Raw genomic sequence first — 8,695 nt, 5'->3', positions numbered from 1 at the left:
TTCGCCGCCGTTCGGCGAAAGGGGCGAGTCCGCATTCAGACGAACCTTGGCTGCTATCCAGGCAAACAGCGCACCGCGACGCCGGCCAGCGGGTGAGCTTTCCGAAGGCCACGATGCCGAGAGCGAACCCGTGACGCCGACGCAAGCGGCGGTTGCTGCGGTCCTGAGTGGGCGCGATACCAGGTTCCCCTTTGGGAGAATGGGAATCGCTTTCAGCAGACAAGAGCTACTGAAGGCTCAGCAAAGTGATCCGTTTTGTCGCGAAATGTGCGACGGTCTCAGGGAGACGGAGCGCCGTTACGCTGCTTGCCCTGCAGCGGGCGCGCAAGGGGGGCTGGAACCAGCGTGTGTCGCTGAGTCCCCCGCGGATTCATATTTGCTGGACCATGACGGGCTCCTGCTGAAATACGTAGCCACCGATGACGAGTCCATCGATCCGTTTAAGGTGGTTATGCCCAAAAGTCTGAGAGCCGCCCTGTTGCGATCCTCTCACGACGAACCCATGGCCGGTCACCTGAGTGGCTCCAAAGTTTTCGCAAAACTGAGCAAGACGGTGACCTGGCCCGGCATGAAGCGTGACGTTTATCGCTATTGCCGTTCCTGCCACGTCTGTCAAACGGTGAAGTCTAGGGGTGGCAAGCCACCTGGTCTGATGAAACCGATTGTCAGTGAGCGTCCGTGGCAAGTGGCCACCTGCGATCTAATGGGACCTTTTCCCAGAAGTAAGCAGGGGTTCATTCACCTCATGGTAGTCGTGGATCACTTTTCGAAGTGGGTGGAATTGTTCCCTCTTCGAAAGGTGACAGCGCGAGCGGTGCTCGAGAAGCTGCAGGAAGTGTTTTGCCGGTTCGGCTTTCCGGAAAGGCTCATCACTGACAACGCTTCGTATTTCACCGCTCGGGGGTTTGGTGTCACGTGCCGTTCCCTTGGAATTGATCACTGCACCACTTCACCCTACCATCCCCAGTCCAATTTGACGGAGCGCGTCAATCGTACGCTCAAACCAATGTTGGCGGCCTTTGCCGAAAGTCAAAGGGACTGGGCAGACCATTTGAGCGAGCTCGCGTTCGCCATTCGAACATCCGAGAGTCGCTCGACTGGTTTCTCGCCCGCCTTCTTAAATTTTGGAAGGGAGTTGGCAAATCCGGTGACCAGTGTCATTCAATGCCAGCTCGGGGACGAGGAGACGCAGCCAGACTGTTCGGCTTACGCGTCAAAGCTTCGGGACCGGCTTTGTCGAGCTTTCTGTAAAGCAAGGCAAAGTTTGGCGTCGTCTAGGGCTCAGCAGAAGGCCCAATATGACCGCAAGCATCGCGACCTAGCATTTGAGGTGGGCGATCTTGTCCTGAAGCGCAACCACGCCCTTAGCGACGCGAGTAAGGGGTTCTCAGCCTCGCTCGCTCCTAAGTGGCTTGGTCCGTACCGAGTGGAGAAAGCTTGGACTCCACTCGCGTACTTGCTGAAAGATCCCATTTCTGGAAAACTCAGCCGTGCCCATATCGCAGACCTGAAAGCCTTTGCATCACGGTCTGACGAGCTTGCGCCAGCGCCCTGTGGCATTTCGCGCAAGCAACGGGGCACACCCGGTGCGGCGGACCGCATTCGGACCCCGCATCGGTATAATCTGAGGAAGCGGTCACCTTTGTGATTTCGCGCCGGACGGCGGACTCTGTTTTCCGCAACCGAAGGCCCTCAGTTATTTTCTAGCCTCTGTCTGCTAGCTTCTTTACGGCCAGTGCTCGTAAAGAAGTCGGCCCGCCCAGTTTGCTGCTAGTTTTTTTGTTTTATTTGAATACTTATGTGTATTTTAATACGTTTTCAGTTGTGTTTGCCGCATATTGACTGTCATTTTGTCCTTCTTACTTTTTCCGTGTTTTATTTCTTGTGCCTGCGGAAGTGTTCGTGAATAGTGGTGCTGTGCGGGGGGAGAAGAACGAAGGACGCTTTGCGCCTTCCCACGCGAGCGTGCGCGGTTGGCGACATGACACCGTGAAAAGTGAGGCGCAGTGGCCTTGGACGGCGAACGTGGGCCGCGCTTGGTGAAAGCGCTGCTATGTGCGGTGACGTGTGTATGTGCGTGCGTACGTGCGTGGTGCATTGGTGCGTGCCTGCAAAGAGTGCGCGTGGTGAATTCACCTCATCTACGTGGACACTCGGGTCAATGACCCGCTGACGCCGGACAGACCAGCGGTGCCCTGCTCTTGGCCGTCGTCGAGAAGCCTGGCTGCCCTCTCATCATGGCTCCTGCGCTAGGCCAGCTGACATAGCAGCTATGCCTGCTCTCTGCCTACTCCAGGATGCCTCGCAGCCAGTTCGGGCCGGCTGTCCCAGCGTGGTCTTCCGGTATCCAGCCGAAAATTCGGGACCTTCGCACCACCACAGAAGCGACGTTCGTCGAACTCACAGGCCAATCGTCGTCAAGAGCGACGCGCCATCGGTGAGCCCGTTCCCGGTGTGAGGACTTCAAAGAAGCCTCCTGCCACCGCCTCCCCTCCGCGCTGTGGACGCTCTTTCGCGCAACCATCACGAACACTTGCCTTAATTTTCTTTACCTTCCTTCCGCAGTGCCATTTTATTGTATTATGTGTTTCAAGCGTATTGTCTTTTGTTATTGATTTTTCTCGCATTATAATGTAATCTTTTTTTAGCAGCAGCTCCAGGGCTGGACCGAGGCTAGTGGTTGCTCATAGCAGTGTTATTTTAACTGCATGGGTGACCGCCGGCTGCCTTTGCAGACCGGTAAAGGGCAAATTTAGGAGAGGGGGATGTGGGGATTGAGGCTTGCCCGTCGCCATTGCGCGGGTTTTTCGCCTATTTCTGCCATCCTCATGTCCGATCATGTCGCTCCCCTCCTCCGCCGTCCTACGGCGCTGGGCGAGCGGGGGTGACGTTAACCCCCTCACTCCGGCGCCGGATCGCGACGGTGGCGCCACGTTCGAGTCTCGCGTGCTCGCGTCTCGCGAGACGTTGCGCGCGGCGGGGGAGTCAGACCCTCTCTGGACCTCGTAGGGTAAGCACGCATTTTCTTTCCTGTCCGTCGGCTCCTTTGTTTGGGCTCGCTCGGACGGAGTTCGCCAACGGTGCCTTGCGCCAGCGGCGAGCGCTTACCTTACGTTGTCCTTTCCGAACGCTAGGCCGAAGAGCGGTGCGGTGCATTCGCGCGTGGTCTTACTACGCCGAAACCGTACCTATCGAAGCCAACGCGAGCGGAGTTTGCCCTTGCTCGAGCGATCGGGCCCTGTTTTTGGTCGCTGATCGTGAGAGCACGCAGCATAGTCGCGAGGGAACGTTTCTCTCAGCGGCGTGTCCCGTGAGCCCTTTTGCCCGCGGAGACGTGCTCGCGGCACCCTTTGTGTTGTACTTTCGCCCGTGGCGTGGTTAAGCCTATTTTGCTTCTCCCGCCGCCTTTGGGAGCGGGCGTTGTACTGCGTTTTGTGGTGTTGCCGCAGGCAATAAAGTGTTGCGGATTTCGAGAGCAGTACTGTGTACTTGCCGCGTTACGCTCGGCGCCTTGTTTGCGCTCGAACGTGCGTGTGCAGCGGTGCGCTAGTTCACGCGAGGCGACGGCAGACGCGGCCCGGTGGCTCGCTAAGTCCGAACCCACGCTAGTGGCCGTACTCCTGTGAAGTACGTGCACACTACAACGCGTATACCTTAATCTAAGTACGCGGGTGTTCTTGTATAAATTTCTCCACAAGTTAAAATTGCGCAAGGGAACTCAGTTTTGCGATTTCCGTGTCATTCTATCTTCTGTTCTTCTTAGGGTACAATTTAAGTACCGAAGTGTCGGACGTGAATTGCAGAAATATTTCTGTGTAGTGGGACCAGGACCATACACAACTCAAGCTCGTCGCGTAACCTATAAACGACAGTCCCGAAGTTATACATCTAACCACAACGTGCAAGTGCATGAGAGCCTTTTTCTTACCACCGAGTCGTTAAAAGACTATATTCACATGAGCTTTATTGCTTTATGACAACGCCAAGTGCACTTTGCAATGCGGTTGAACCACAGAGCGGCACTTACACTGATGACTCTTGTGAACGGAGGGTACGACGACCACACACAGCACTCCAGACAAGTGCACTCACTGATCTTATTACAGTACATATACAGCCGATCAAGGTCAAATGCTTCTTTACATCGTGTTAGGCTTACGTACGAGCGGTTAAAGTTGCACTGACGCACGGAAGAAACCGCCTTTTGAGGTCCTGCATCACGTACGCACACATGCAAAAACAAAGTGGCTAGCAGACGACGCATGGAGCAATCCACACTAGGCGCGGTTCAGTCAGGAGCCGCCAGGTGGCGACTCCGCTCGATCTCGCAGCCAATAGCGCCCATCCCAGCAAGGTGTTGGTCCGGGGTTAGAATCCTGAAATGGGACGTGTTTTTCATCAAGTGTCAAACATTCTTTTGAGATGACTATATGAACTTCGTTGTGCAGCTGCCTGCTACGAATGGGGGCATGAGCTTTCATTTCTTCTCATTAGCCAGGCACTGTTTGGTACGAAAACGTTTTCTCAGCTTTGAACTTCGTATGGAACACCATAAGTACTATACGTCAAGTACCCCCGTCCAGCGGATGTCATAATGTGGCACAGGGGTATGCATCTGTGGACATTATTACTCAAACCAGCAGTACCAATTAAAAAAGTGTTTGCCTCATCTATATCTCATAGAGAGCTTGCACGAAACTTTACTTTCATGCGCTACGTACACCATCAGTTAGGTTGACAGAGCTGTATGCGAAGCCCTCTTCAGGCTTGTTTGTCAACCGACCCTTACTCTTTATATATTCCTTATTATAATAATTATAACGCGCATAAAAATTATACTTCAAATTTAATTGATATGACGCAAAAAATGTGTTCAAGTGGCTTTCATGAACCGATTTCATGAAGCTAATTTTGGGCATCGATTGCGACTGTAATAATCTAATCTATGATTAATATACTTGTGATGTAGCAAAAAAAGGCTATAGTTATACACACATATGTTGCCTATTCCGCGTCTGCTAGCCGCGATGTTTGGCGGCAGTCATTCGCGCTGATGACAGGTCACCGCTAACACAATGAAATGATAAAAAAGGAACAATAAATTAGTATATGTGTATTGGCAGGCAGTATCAGTTCCTCGAGATTATGAACACAATGGCCCCACGGTAGCATTGTTGCTTATTCTGGCAGCCCACTAGCTGTGATAACAGCATAAGGTCACCTTCAAGACGGTGACTACAACGCTTGCTTGTTTTTGTTTTATTTTTTATGTGAAATGCGCCGCAAAAATGTGTAGACGCCCGGTGTACACAGGGGTCCACTGAAGGGAACATGGGAGCGTGTGGCGGCAGCTCGGCGCCACCGCCGGCCAGCGGCTGCAACGAGATTCGCGCAGACGCAGTGAGCACCGTGCCCGGTGCTCTTTCATCGCGTCAACGGTTCGCTTCGCGACGTTTCGCAGCGCGGAAGCAGACGGCAGGAGACAATGAAAGAGCACGAGTGACAGTGCGCACTGCGCCTGCGTGAAACTCGTTGCAGCCGCTGGCCGTCGGTGGCGCCGAGCTGCCGCCACACGCTCCGATGTTCCCTTTAACAGTGGACCCCTGTGTACATCTGAAGCTTGCCATGAAGCGCCGACTTGCATGAACAACTGTTCAGTCAAGCAAAAGTTCGCGTGAAACGAAAGCTCACGTGTGTATCAGTTGTTGACTGATAACATAATCCTCAATTTCGAGGCATCACTGCAATGTACTACAAACAACGGAAAGTTTTAACTGGTGATCTTCGGCCCTGCCTCTGCTTTCTCGAAATAACAAGTTCACTATGTGTTGTCTGATCGGGGTTCTCCAGGACCAAATAAAGTTCATTTCATCATCATCATCATGAACCGCAACAACGCTTGTTTCGTAGTTTTTTTAAACGCTTATAGGGCCCCTCACCAGGCCACATAGCAAATTTTAGTTAGACGCTGGAAGTTGTTGTGTGCCGAATGAAGAACAGTATGCCGCAAGAATTTTTCAAATCGGTTCATTACGAGCTGAGAAAAACAATAATTTGTAGCGGCGCGAAACCATGATGCGAGGAGGCGAGTTTCAAACCCTTGCCACTCTCCCCGTGTAGCCTTAGCAAGCCAAATACCTTCCCTGCCCTCTTCACTTGACACATACGCATTAACACGTCATGCGCATGCATGGTCAAGTGCGCATGACGTGCCCGAGCCAGCCCAAGCACGCGAGCGGCGTTACACGGCCGCTACCTTTGTTTTTATGTAGCGGCTGTGGGCGTTTTGTCGGCGTTCTCTGTGGTGTACTGCCTCTTTCTGTGGGACGGGCATGAAAGTTGAGGCATTTGTACGGTCACTAGAGTGGCAATATCATGAGCCAGTGCAGCATTAACGTTTACTTGGACGCGGTAGAATAAATGAGCATAATGACTGCTCGAACGCGCCAGAACATTACTTCCGTTTCCAGTGCTGGCGTCTGCTCGATGCGCTAACCGCGGGGACACGAACGCATGGGAAAGGGAGGCGCATTAGCCCCGCATCTCGCTGCAATTCAGGAAAAAAAGTGAAAAAGACGCACACATTCCCTTTGTGTGTCTCATTATTTCTCTCAAGTTTTATTAATCTGTTCAAGCAACAAATTACACCAACTGCACATGTCGTGTCAAATAATTATCGCAGCGTCACGTGCAACTGTTGGCGACGTCAGAGCACAGTTTTCTACGTAGAGGAGCGACGTCACAGCACTACCATCTACGTAGGGCCATTTTCTCACGTACGTCATCCCCTCATTCTCTAAAGCGCGCGCCCGCGAGAGGAAGGGCAAGCAGCGTTCACCTTGAAATTTGACCCATTTCAGCGGCGCGTAGCGTTGCAAATTTTGGCAGACGTTATCGTGAACGCCCAGTGTATGCATTGCGCTCGTTAGCTCAAAATTGTCAAACCTGGTGAGGGGCCCTTTAAGTACTACTTTCTTGGTGTTCATAGTGCGCTCTAACGATTGGATATTTTTTTGGCATCTCCGCTTACAGGGGGGGGAAATTAAGAGAGAAGGCGAGTGAAGGAATGACAATTCCTTCGCCCGAGACAAGCGCGAAGGAATGAATGCTATATAGCAACAAATTGTAATGTAACGCGAAGAATGGCAAGCAGCTCGAAACTCGCAACGCTCTGCTCGAGCAGCAGTTGTTAGTTCGCGCTCATCCTGTGAGCACGAAGGTGCTCACAGGATGAGCGCGAACTAACAACTGTCACAGCTTGACAGTTAAAAGCCCGGTGCCCAAACACAAAAGGAGGACGCACGAAACAAACGCACAAGTTTTTTCTTTACCTTCTTTTAGTGTATACTTTGCAACGTCATATCAGTGACGGAAATACGTCAGTGGAGCCGTGGTGGACCCCGGCATAAAACACTTTCGTGTTGAAATTGTTCTGTGGGCATGTGGTACGTGGGCGTGCACTTTCCCTCGCCCTTTCTGGAACTTCATTCGGTTATACGGCGAAGATACACAGAAAATATTGCCGCTCGCGAACGACAGTTAAAGATTTAGCCGACTGTAATGCATACAACAACGGAAAATCTTAACTGCTCATCGTTTACCTGCGTCTGCTTCCACGAAATAATAATTTCGCTATGAACCCCAACAACGCCTTTTTCGAAGTTCTCTTTCCTTGTTTTTTTTAACACTTTGCTACTATTTTCTTTATGCTCATAGTGCGATCTAACGATCTTTCTTTTTTCGAAAAAGAAATAATAAACTACACAACCCATCTGCCGATATTTATCCGAAATGAGCTGCGGTACACAGAACCATATACATGTAAAAGGCATGTGTTTTTTAAGCGCTCTCGGCCGAAGCCCTTTTTTACTGCTCACAGCGGATAGCAAAATGACATATGCGCTCGAGTTTTCATAGCCAGCGTGCACGCTGTCGTGTCGCCAGTGCCACCATATATAACACTAAAAACCGCATGTGCGTGTTTTTCTTGCTAGCTTGCTAATTCTTTGTGCTTTTCAAGACAATCGAAAACAAGTAGGTTGGCAAAAATTTTTGAAGTCAGATGCGTTAGATACTTTATCGTAGCTTTCATGTGCAGGGATCGTCATACTAAGCTTTCTTCACTCTTACAATGTGTAATTATGTTATCAAGACATCATGCAGTTATGATACATCGGCGTAGGTGAACAGTCGCGCATCGACTGCATCATTTGGAAGTACATCGGTGGGCGTCAAATTTGAAGTCCGTCCTAAACAGTGCTGAAAGGCAACCTGCAGAAGAAGCTCGTTATATTCCCATCCGAAATTCCAGAGTCAGACAGTTAGTTCGTGAACTGCGATTGCCGATGTGCTGAAGCAATTTTTTTTCTCTCAACCTTTTGCATCTGACACTGCGCGGTCCGCGCAAGCATCGTTTGGATCAGCGATTTCGAAGTATCAAGAACATATACACGGTATAGTTTAATATCCGTGTAAGTCGCACCTTATATATGTGAGGCGTACAAATATGCGTGTTAATGCATTTAGCTGGGATAGACGGTACTGACCTAACGAATCTATAACACTAACGAGCACACACTAGGGACTATACAGACTACAAATTAGCGGTTGTCCTGTATTGTTCTGTGTAGTCTGTAGTGTGTGTTCCCTAGAAAGAGAGAGAGAGAGACTTTATTGAAAGGCAGAGAGTTTTGCC

Source organism: Rhipicephalus sanguineus, chromosome 5 (genome assembly GCF_013339695.2).
Source record: "Rhipicephalus sanguineus isolate Rsan-2018 chromosome 5, BIME_Rsan_1.4, whole genome shotgun sequence".
Classification (NCBI taxonomy): domain Eukaryota; kingdom Metazoa; phylum Arthropoda; class Arachnida; order Ixodida; family Ixodidae; genus Rhipicephalus; species Rhipicephalus sanguineus.
Note: the sequence above shows the minus strand (reverse complement) of the source record.